A 9,308-nucleotide genomic window follows, 5' to 3' on the forward strand; every position below is an offset into this window, starting at 1 on the left:
AGATGGGGAGAATGTATGAATTTCAAAGAGCGACCATGCCCGTGTTCAGTGCTGAAGCACCACCACCACTGTGATACGTAAATGTTGTAAAAAGTCCACTTTTGCGATTCCTGTCCTAACCCAATAGGGTACTTAAAAGCCATTTACTCATAGTTTACTCTGACAGGGTACAAAGTAAACAGCTGTCAAGTCCCAGTCGAACAGCTCACGTGGTAACCATAAAGAAACCAAAACCAAATTATTAAAGCAATAAGTGCCCACCCATGACGGTGTAGTGTCAAGTCATGTTGCATATTTTAAATCTGATTTAGCAAAACAGCAAGAATACAGGTGCCGGTCATAAAATTAGAATATCATGACAAAGTTGATTTCTTTCAGTAATTCCATTCAAAAAGTGAAACTTGTATATTAGATTCATTCATTACACACAGACTGATGTATTTCAAATGTTTATTTCTTTTAATTTCGATGATTATAACTGACAACTAAATTCAGTATTTCAGAAAATTAGAATATCAATTAAGACCAATGCAAAAAAAGGATTTTTAGAAATGTTGGCCAACTGAAAGGTATGAACATGAAAATTATGAGCATGTACAGCACTCAATATTTAGTTGGGGCTCCTTTGGCCTGGATTACTGCAGCAATCCGGCGTGGCATGGAGTCGATCAGTTTGTGGCGCTGCTCAGGTGTTACGAGAGCCCATGTTGCTCTGATGGTGGCCTTCAGCTCTTCTGAATTGTTGGGTCTGGCGTATTGCATCTTCCTCTTCACAATACCCCATAGATTTTCTATGGGGTTAAGGTCCGGCGAGTTTGCTGGCCAATCAAGAAACAGGGATACCATGGTCCTTAAACTGGTAGTTTTGGCACTTTGTGCAGGTGCCAGGTCCTGTTGGAAAGTGAAATCTGCATCTCCATAAAGTCCGTCAGCAGCAGGAAGCATGAAGTGCTCTAAAACTTCCTGGTAGACGGCTGTGTTGACCTTGGACCTCAGAAAACACAATGGACCAACACCAGCAGATGACATGGCACCCCAAACCATCACTGACTGTGGAAACTTTACACTGGACCTCAAGCAATGTGGATTCTGTGCCTCTCCTCTCTTCCTCCAGACTCTGGGACCTTGATTTCCAAAGGAAATGCAAAATTTACTTTCATCAGAGAACATAACTTTGGACCACTCAGCAGCAGTCCAGTCGAAGCGCTTCTGACACTGTCTCTTGTTCAAGAGTGGCTTGACACAAGGAATGCGACAGCTGAAACCCATGTCTTGCATACGTCTGTGCGTGGTGGTTCTTGAAGCACTGACTCCAGCTGCAGTCCACTCTTTGTGAATCTCCCCCACAGTTTTGAATGGGTTTTGTTTCACAATCCTCTCCAGGGTGCGGTTATCCCTATTGCTTGTACACTTTTTCTACCACATGTTGTCCTTCCCTTCGTCTCTCTTTTAATGTGCTTGGACACAGAGCTCTGTGAACAGCCAGCCTCTTTAGCAATGACCTTTTGTGTCTTGCCCTCCTTGTGCAAGGTGTCAATGGTCGTCTTTTGGACAACTGTCAAGTCAGCAGTCTTCCCCATGATTGTGTAGCCTACAGAACTAGAGTGAGAGACCATTTAAAGGCTTTTGCACAGGTGTTTTGAGTTAATTCGCTGATTAGAGTGTGGCACCAGGTGTCTTCAATATTGAACCTTTTCACAATATTCTAATTTTCTGAGATACTGAATTTGGGACTTTCATTAGTTGTCAGTTATAATCATCAAAATTAAAAGAAATAAACATTTGAAATACATCAGTCTGTGTGTAATGAATGAATCTAATATACAAGTTTCACTTTTTGAATGGAATTACTGAAATAAATCAACTTTGTCATGATATTCTAATTTTATGTATGGCACCTGTAATCTTAATACCTTAAAACTTCAGCAAGAGTTAGGACGACTGTATTTTGAGCATTCTGGGATGAATTTTAACAGGACGCTTGTGTTTGTGATGAACTTGCTCAGACGCCGACTACGAATTGTACAAATATACTGCTCAAAAGAATTAAAGGAACACTTTTTAATCAGAGTATAGCATAAAGTCAATGAAACTTATGGGATATTAATCTGGTCAGTTAAGTAGCAGAGGGGGTTGTTAATCAGTTTCAGCTGCTGTGGTGTTAATGAAATTAACAACAGATGCACTAGAGGGGCAACAATGAGATGACCCCCAAAACAGGAATGGTTTAACAGGTGGAGGCCACTGACATTTTTCCCTCCTCATCTTTTCTGACTGTTTCTTCACTAGTTTTGCATTTGTCTACAGTCAGCGTCACTACTGGTAGCATGAGGCGATACCTGGACTCTACAGAGGTTGCACAGGTAGTCCAACTTCTCCAGGATAGCACATCAATACGTGTCATTGCCAGAAGGTTTGCTGTGTCTCCCCGCACAGTCTCAAGGGCATGGAGGAGATTCTAGGAGACAAGCAGTTACTCTAGGAGAGCTGGAGAAGGCCATAGAAGGTCCATAACCCATCAGCAGGACCTTTGGGCAAGGAGGAACAGGATGAGCACTGCCAGAGCCCTACAAAATGACCTCCAGCAGGCCACTGGTGTGAATGTCTCTGACCAAACAACCAGAAAGACTTCATGAGGGTGACTCAAGGGCCCCATGTCCTCTAATGGGCCCTGAGCTCACTGCCCAGCAGCATGCAGCTCGATTGGCATTAGCCATAGAATACCAGAATTGGCAGATGCACCACTGGTGCCCTGTGCTTTTACAGATGAGAGCAGGTTCACCCTGAGCACGTGACAGAAGTGAAAGGGTCTGGAGAAGCCATGGAGAACATTATGCTGCCTGTAACATCATTCAGCATGAGCAGTTTGGTGGTGGGTTAATGATTGTCTGGGGAGGCATATCCATGGAGGGTCACACAGACCGCTACAGGCTTGACAAAGGCACCTTGGCTGCCATTAGGTATCAGGATGAAATCCTTGGACCCATTGTCAGACCCTATGCTGGTACAGTGGCTCCTGGTGCACGACAATTCCTGGCCTCATGTGGTGAGAGTATGCAGGCAGTTCCTGGAGGATGAAGGAATTGATACCATTGACTGGCCACCACACTTTCCTGACCTAAATCCAATAGAACACCTCTGGGACATTATGTTTTGGTCCATCCAATGCCACCAGGTTGCACCTCAGACTGTCCAGGAGCTCAGTGATGCCCTGGTCCAGATCTGGGAGGAGATCCCCCACAACACCATCTGTCATCTCATTAGAAGCATGCACCGTGTTGTCAGGCAAGTATACAAGAACACAGGGGCCATACAAAGTGCTGCGTACAATTTTGAGTTGCTGCAATTAAATTTTGGCAAAATGGACTAGCCTGCCACGTAATTTTTTCACTCTGATTTTTGGGGCGTCTTTGAATTCAGGGCTCTGTAGGTTGATCATTTTCATTTCCATCAAACGATGTGGCATCCTTTCATTCCTAACACATTACCAGTCTATATCAGTATAGATATCCAGGAGGATTTTTTTTTTTCCCATTGAGATCTGATGTGTTTTCAAAGTGTTCCTTTAATTTTTTGAGCAGTTTATAAAAACTTCAGTGATGTGGAGCTTCAAGAAAAATTAAAATCTGTCCATTTTAATCAAGCTTAGATAATTTGGTAATTCCTTTTTTCTTTGCTACCACTCATTTTTGTACATTTTGCAATTTATCATCATAGACAAGATTATATAAACGCAAAACAAAATAAAGTTGACAACGTGCTTTAACTCATGTCCCAATACGAATGCATTAGGAGCCAAGACCCTTATATTTTTACTTGCTTGCATACAAAGTATTGGGAAAGTACAGGAATTGTCCAAAAATTCGATTGAGATTTTCATGAATCGACACTTCAGACCTCCCGAGTCCAAAAATACCATTTTTAGAGTTTTGTCTGTGAGTGTATGTTAACACGGCAACTTTTTTAAAATTTTACATACAAGTATTTGGTACAAAGTGTAGATTTCTATCAACTTCCGGGTTATTTCCGCTAACTGGAAGTGGTACTTTTTTTATTCTTGCAGCTGCAGAGTTTGATTTATTCAACTTTACTTTTATAATAATTGTGCAATATATTAATTTGATTTGACTTATTGATGGTTCTTTCATATTGTCTTACATATCAAATATCCATCCTCATATCCAAGTATATGAGAAAGTCAGGGGAGATTTCATAAATTTAAAAACACCTGAAAAAAGAGCCACCAGGCAATGAAGAACCAAGCACTTGTGACATAAGAGGCTCATCAGTATGCACAGCTTGACTGAGAATGGAGTCCTCTCAAGGAGGACTTAGGACAAAAAGGTTCTAGGAACAAAAACACCAGAGAGTTAGAAAAACCATGACTTGCTTGTATCTATAAATAATGGGAACATATGGATGTGGGGAAACCACATCACAGATCTATGGCTTACTTCAGATGAATGGGGGCTAGGAGTTTGTATTAATGGTGTAGTGTCCACCGACAGAAGAAATGGTAATTAAAGTACATGATGGAGAATTCAGCTTTGTCCAATCAGATTTCCATTCATTTGCACATTTGAGTATGTGGAGACGCTGCTGTGGAGTATGGCAGTGGCAGATTGAGAGCCCCGTGGGTATCATGAGTAACTGCTCCAGTTGCAGTGCTTACAGCCAGCCCCAGCATGAAGAGCAAGTGAAGATCTTCCTTCAGCTCACAATGTAGGGGGCTGCTTCTGATGGTTTTCATAACCCAGATATTACAGATTCGCAGCTGCAACATACAAGAACTGGGATGGATTGTGGTGTGATTCCACGACGGACAAACTCTTTTACTAACTAAACTGCATCCACTCCCAACAGGTCACAGCAGTTTCTGACAAGAACACGCATATCTCACTTTCAACACCTTGTTCAGATCCCCGATCTTTGAACATTTCAGACTGTTTTGTGGACAAACATGGTCACACTTGCTAATTCAGGTTCGGAGGAAGCAACACCTACCCTAGAAGCACTGGGTGAAGGTCAGAGAATAGCCCTTGGCAGGTCACTAGTTCATCACGTAACCCACTCAAAACTGGGGCAATTTAGATTGGCAATTATGACGACATGTGCGTTCTTGGGGAGAGGGAAGCACTGCACTCCGAGGAAAACCAACAAAGGCACAGGGAGAATGAGAAAACTCCACAAGGACAACAACAGAGTACAGTCTGAATATAAAGCAGCAGCTACACAAATCACTATGCTACAAACTAACTCTTCAACCACATCATCTCACTCTCTCAATAGTGGATTCCGTTTAGAGGGGAATAAAACTCCCTGTGGAGATCCATAGTAGCCAAAAGATGACCAAAAAAACCCAAATAACTTTTGAAAATACATCAGAAAAGTGGAGTCCAGAAACAAACACCACTCAAGCTTATTTTATGCATAAACAGCAGTGCTCAAATATTTGTACATAAACACTGCATTGAATTAAGCAAGTGTTTGTAGCACACAATGGCCCAATATAACATGTGTATTATTATTTTGAGATACTACTAGAGAATAAAGTGAAATTAAAATTCTTTACACACATTAGGAGTAATTCCAGCAAAATGAAACTGATGCTGTCACAACAATCTTCTATTTCTTATACCATAATAGGTATTTGTAATTAATATCTTTTAAAATTCAAGAGCACTGATTGACAAGTTTTTAAAAAATTCTATGTATTTAATTTCTAAACAATCATTTAGTCCTGTATCAAAACTCACTAAACTCTCAATATAGGATGTGCTAGGAAACTGGAGCGGTAACTAAAACAGAGTTTCTCATTACTATAGTATACAACAGACCCACCAAGCCAGATGGTGAGCTTCAACCTCCTCCTCTACCTCATGAAGGGCTATGGTCACAACTGACATGCAGTCTAGTAAAGATGGACCAATAAAACAGTCTTCAAGCAGCTGTACAGCAGCTCCAGGGAAACTGGTTTTAAATTCTGGCTCATATTGTACATCATCCATGCAGGCTTTTGTTTGGGGTAATCCAGTTTTTCTCCGATATCCCTGAAATGCAGGTAAACTAGCCTAGTATGAATAAATGTACAACTGTGCATGCACACGACAGACTGGCAACCAACAAAGGGTTGGTTCCTGCCTCAACTCTAGTGATGCCAGGATACGTACGTACAGGCACGCTGCAATGCTAAAGAAGCAGATTGGAAATTAAAATTTAGAGTCAACCAAGGTAGCCATCTGTTTACAAATGGATTTACATGCCAATTAAAATAGAAGGAAATAAAACTACATTTAAAAATAGACACAATTAAAGAAATTTGAATAATTGACATTTTAGACCTGTGGCCAACTGAATAGCAAACACACTGTTAAAGGGCATCCGATTATCTTTACAGGCAGTTAGAATAAATGTGTATTTAGCACTAGTAACATCTGAATACTATACTCACTGGCCACTTTATAGGTAAACACCCGTTCAACTGCTTATTAAGGCAAAATGAGCATCAGAATGCAGAAGGAGGGCAAGTTAAATGACTTTGGACATGGCATGATTGTTGGTGCCAGAGGGTCTAGTCTGGGTTATTTCAGAAGTTGCTGTTCTGCTGAGGGGTTTACAAAGAATGCTTTAAAAAAAATAAAAAAAATAGGAAAAGATCCAGTGAGCTGCAGTTCTCTGGGTGTAAATGCCTTGTTGATGCCACAGAAGAATGGCCAGACTAGTTTGAGTTGATAGAAAGGCAACAGCAATTCAAACCACCACTCACTGTACAAAACAGCATATCTGAATACACAACACCTCAAACCTTGAGTAGAAGAGCTACAGAAGCAGGAGACCACATCGAGTGCCACTATTGACGTCTATGGACAGGCAACTGAGGCTACAATTCTCACATGATCACCAAAATTGGACAAGAGAAGATTGGAAAAACATTGACTGGTCTGGTAAGTCTTTATTTCTGCAGGAACATTCAGAACAGAGGGTCAGAATTTGGCATAAACAACATGAAAGCACTGATCCACCCTGCTTTGTATTAACAGTTCTGACTGGTGGTGGTGGTAATGTAATGGTGTGGAGGATATATTCCTGCCATATTTTGGGACCCTTAGTACCAATTGAGAATCATATACATGCCACAGCCTACCCGAGTATTGTTGCTGACCTTGTCTATCCCTTTAGGACTGCAGTGGGCCCATCTTCTTATGGCTACTTCCAGCAGGATAATGAACCATGTCACAAAGCTCAAATCATCTGAAGTTGGTTTATAAACAGGACAGTAAGTTTACAGTACTCAAATGGAGTGCACAGTCACCAGCTCTCAATCTAATAAAGCACCTTTGGGATGTGGTGGAATAGGAGACGCATCATGGCAGTTTACTGTCATGCATATAAAATTTCCCGACTTCAGAAGAGTTGCCACACTAGCACTTGTAGCTGTATCCAATATGGATATCAAAGATTTGCCATCAAGGACTAAAAAAATGTAACCTTCACAATAACCTAGTGTATTAAACCAACTTGTAAAATGGACAATTAGATACAAGTAAAAAGAGGGCAGTGCAATTTAACTGGACGATAATTAATGCCATGCATTGCATTTATCATCATTTAAACAGCAGTTAACTGGAAAGGACTAAACAATAAAAATTAAAAAAAAAAAAAACCTCAAAGTTTATTTTCTATTGCCAGCAAGCCTAATTACTGATGCCCTCCAAAAGAACACACATTCAAAAGACTAAAACGCTGTGAACACTGTAGATTCTTACTCAATTCAGTTTTTACAAGAACTACACTTTAAACAGACAATAAATGTGGATATATGTGGGAATTACACCATTATTACGGGTAATACTAACAAAACAGACCTTTCTCCAAGATATTTTAACCAGGGTTTTTCTGGATGGATGATTGTTAAGGCGAGAGAGATGGCCTTTGTAGGAGGCTTCAGATTCTATTCTTGGCTCTTCTATTGCATTACTCATTCCTCTGGTAACTCCCACACAGAATTACAGCTCAGCTTTAAAAGAACTGAAGACAAGCACCAAAAACAATTAAGAGCTTTAGAAAGAAACTCGGATTCAGCAGCTAATGACAAGACATGTTGTGACAACGTCCTGGAACAGAAACCGCTAGCCTAATTGCACTGCAGTTTTTATAGAAGAAATTTCTACTATGCTTTTAATTTGGCAAAAACTAAAAAAATTAACCAAAAATTAAAAACACATGAGGGGGAAAAAAGTGAAAAAAAATCTACATTTTAATGGTAGCGGCACAGATTTTTTTTTTCCTCCCCCTGAAGGTATTCAAATAAAATCTGTAACGTGAAAAACAAATTAAACTGATTGTGGAAAGCACAAGAGATTTAAATAAGAGAAATCTCCAGCTGGTACAGTAGGATGTGTGTTTAGCTTACCAGTTTGTTCAACCCACTGAAATGCAAAGCACATAAACGTCACACATGGTAAAGAAGCAAGTGCAATGATTTTATTGTGGACAGTTCAATTAAGACATTAGCTGAGCTAATATGCTATTGGATGTAAATTAGATGTCACCAAAATAAAGTGCAAAATGAGTTATTTGGATGATATTCAGCTTATAGTTCTTTCAGCAAGTCCGTGTTTGTTTTCTAAAAAGCCCTTTTTGCCACAAGAACAAAGCTGATGCACAAAACAGGTTTCACGTTTTAGAAAACCACTGTAGTTTTAATAGTAGTCCACAAAAAAAAAAAAAGTTAAGGGTCATCAAGGATTTTGGTTATGAAGCTACAAAAAAGTGAAATGAATATAAATTACCCAGTGACAAAAATACTGAGACCACTATCCAACTTTGCCGTTGAAACATAATGCATGGCAAATGCCAAAAACAGTAATTCTGCTTAACAGAATACTGGTTACATGCTGAAGTAATTCCAGATAAACCATTCTGACCGATGCGGTTTACTCGTAAAAATTCTGGTAACTTGCAGCATTTCATTGGGAATAGAGAATAAAATCCTTTAGCATTTCAGATTAAACTTAAGGTTGAGTAGCTTCTTATGCCTTGTATAGTAATCATACCCAAGGAAACCCGAGAAAAATGAAAAAAGCAGCATGAAGGTTGCAGTTATATCACTGTACAAAGCACTTTTGTTTTGTCTGGTGTGAATGATAACCTAAGTAGGAGCTTTTAATAGTTGCATAAATAAGAAACACAGGAAAAATGAGCAAGAAAATAATTGTCAATGCCAAACCCAGTCCGGCATTCCCCAAAAAATGGAAAGTGTGTCCTCCCCCCAAAAAAATAAAAAAAATTTTTGAGCTTAAATGGCA

The sequence above is a fragment of the Polypterus senegalus genome, chromosome 7 (assembly GCF_016835505.1).
Source record: "Polypterus senegalus isolate Bchr_013 chromosome 7, ASM1683550v1, whole genome shotgun sequence".
In the NCBI taxonomy this organism is placed as follows: Eukaryota; Metazoa; Chordata; class Cladistia; order Polypteriformes; family Polypteridae; genus Polypterus; species Polypterus senegalus.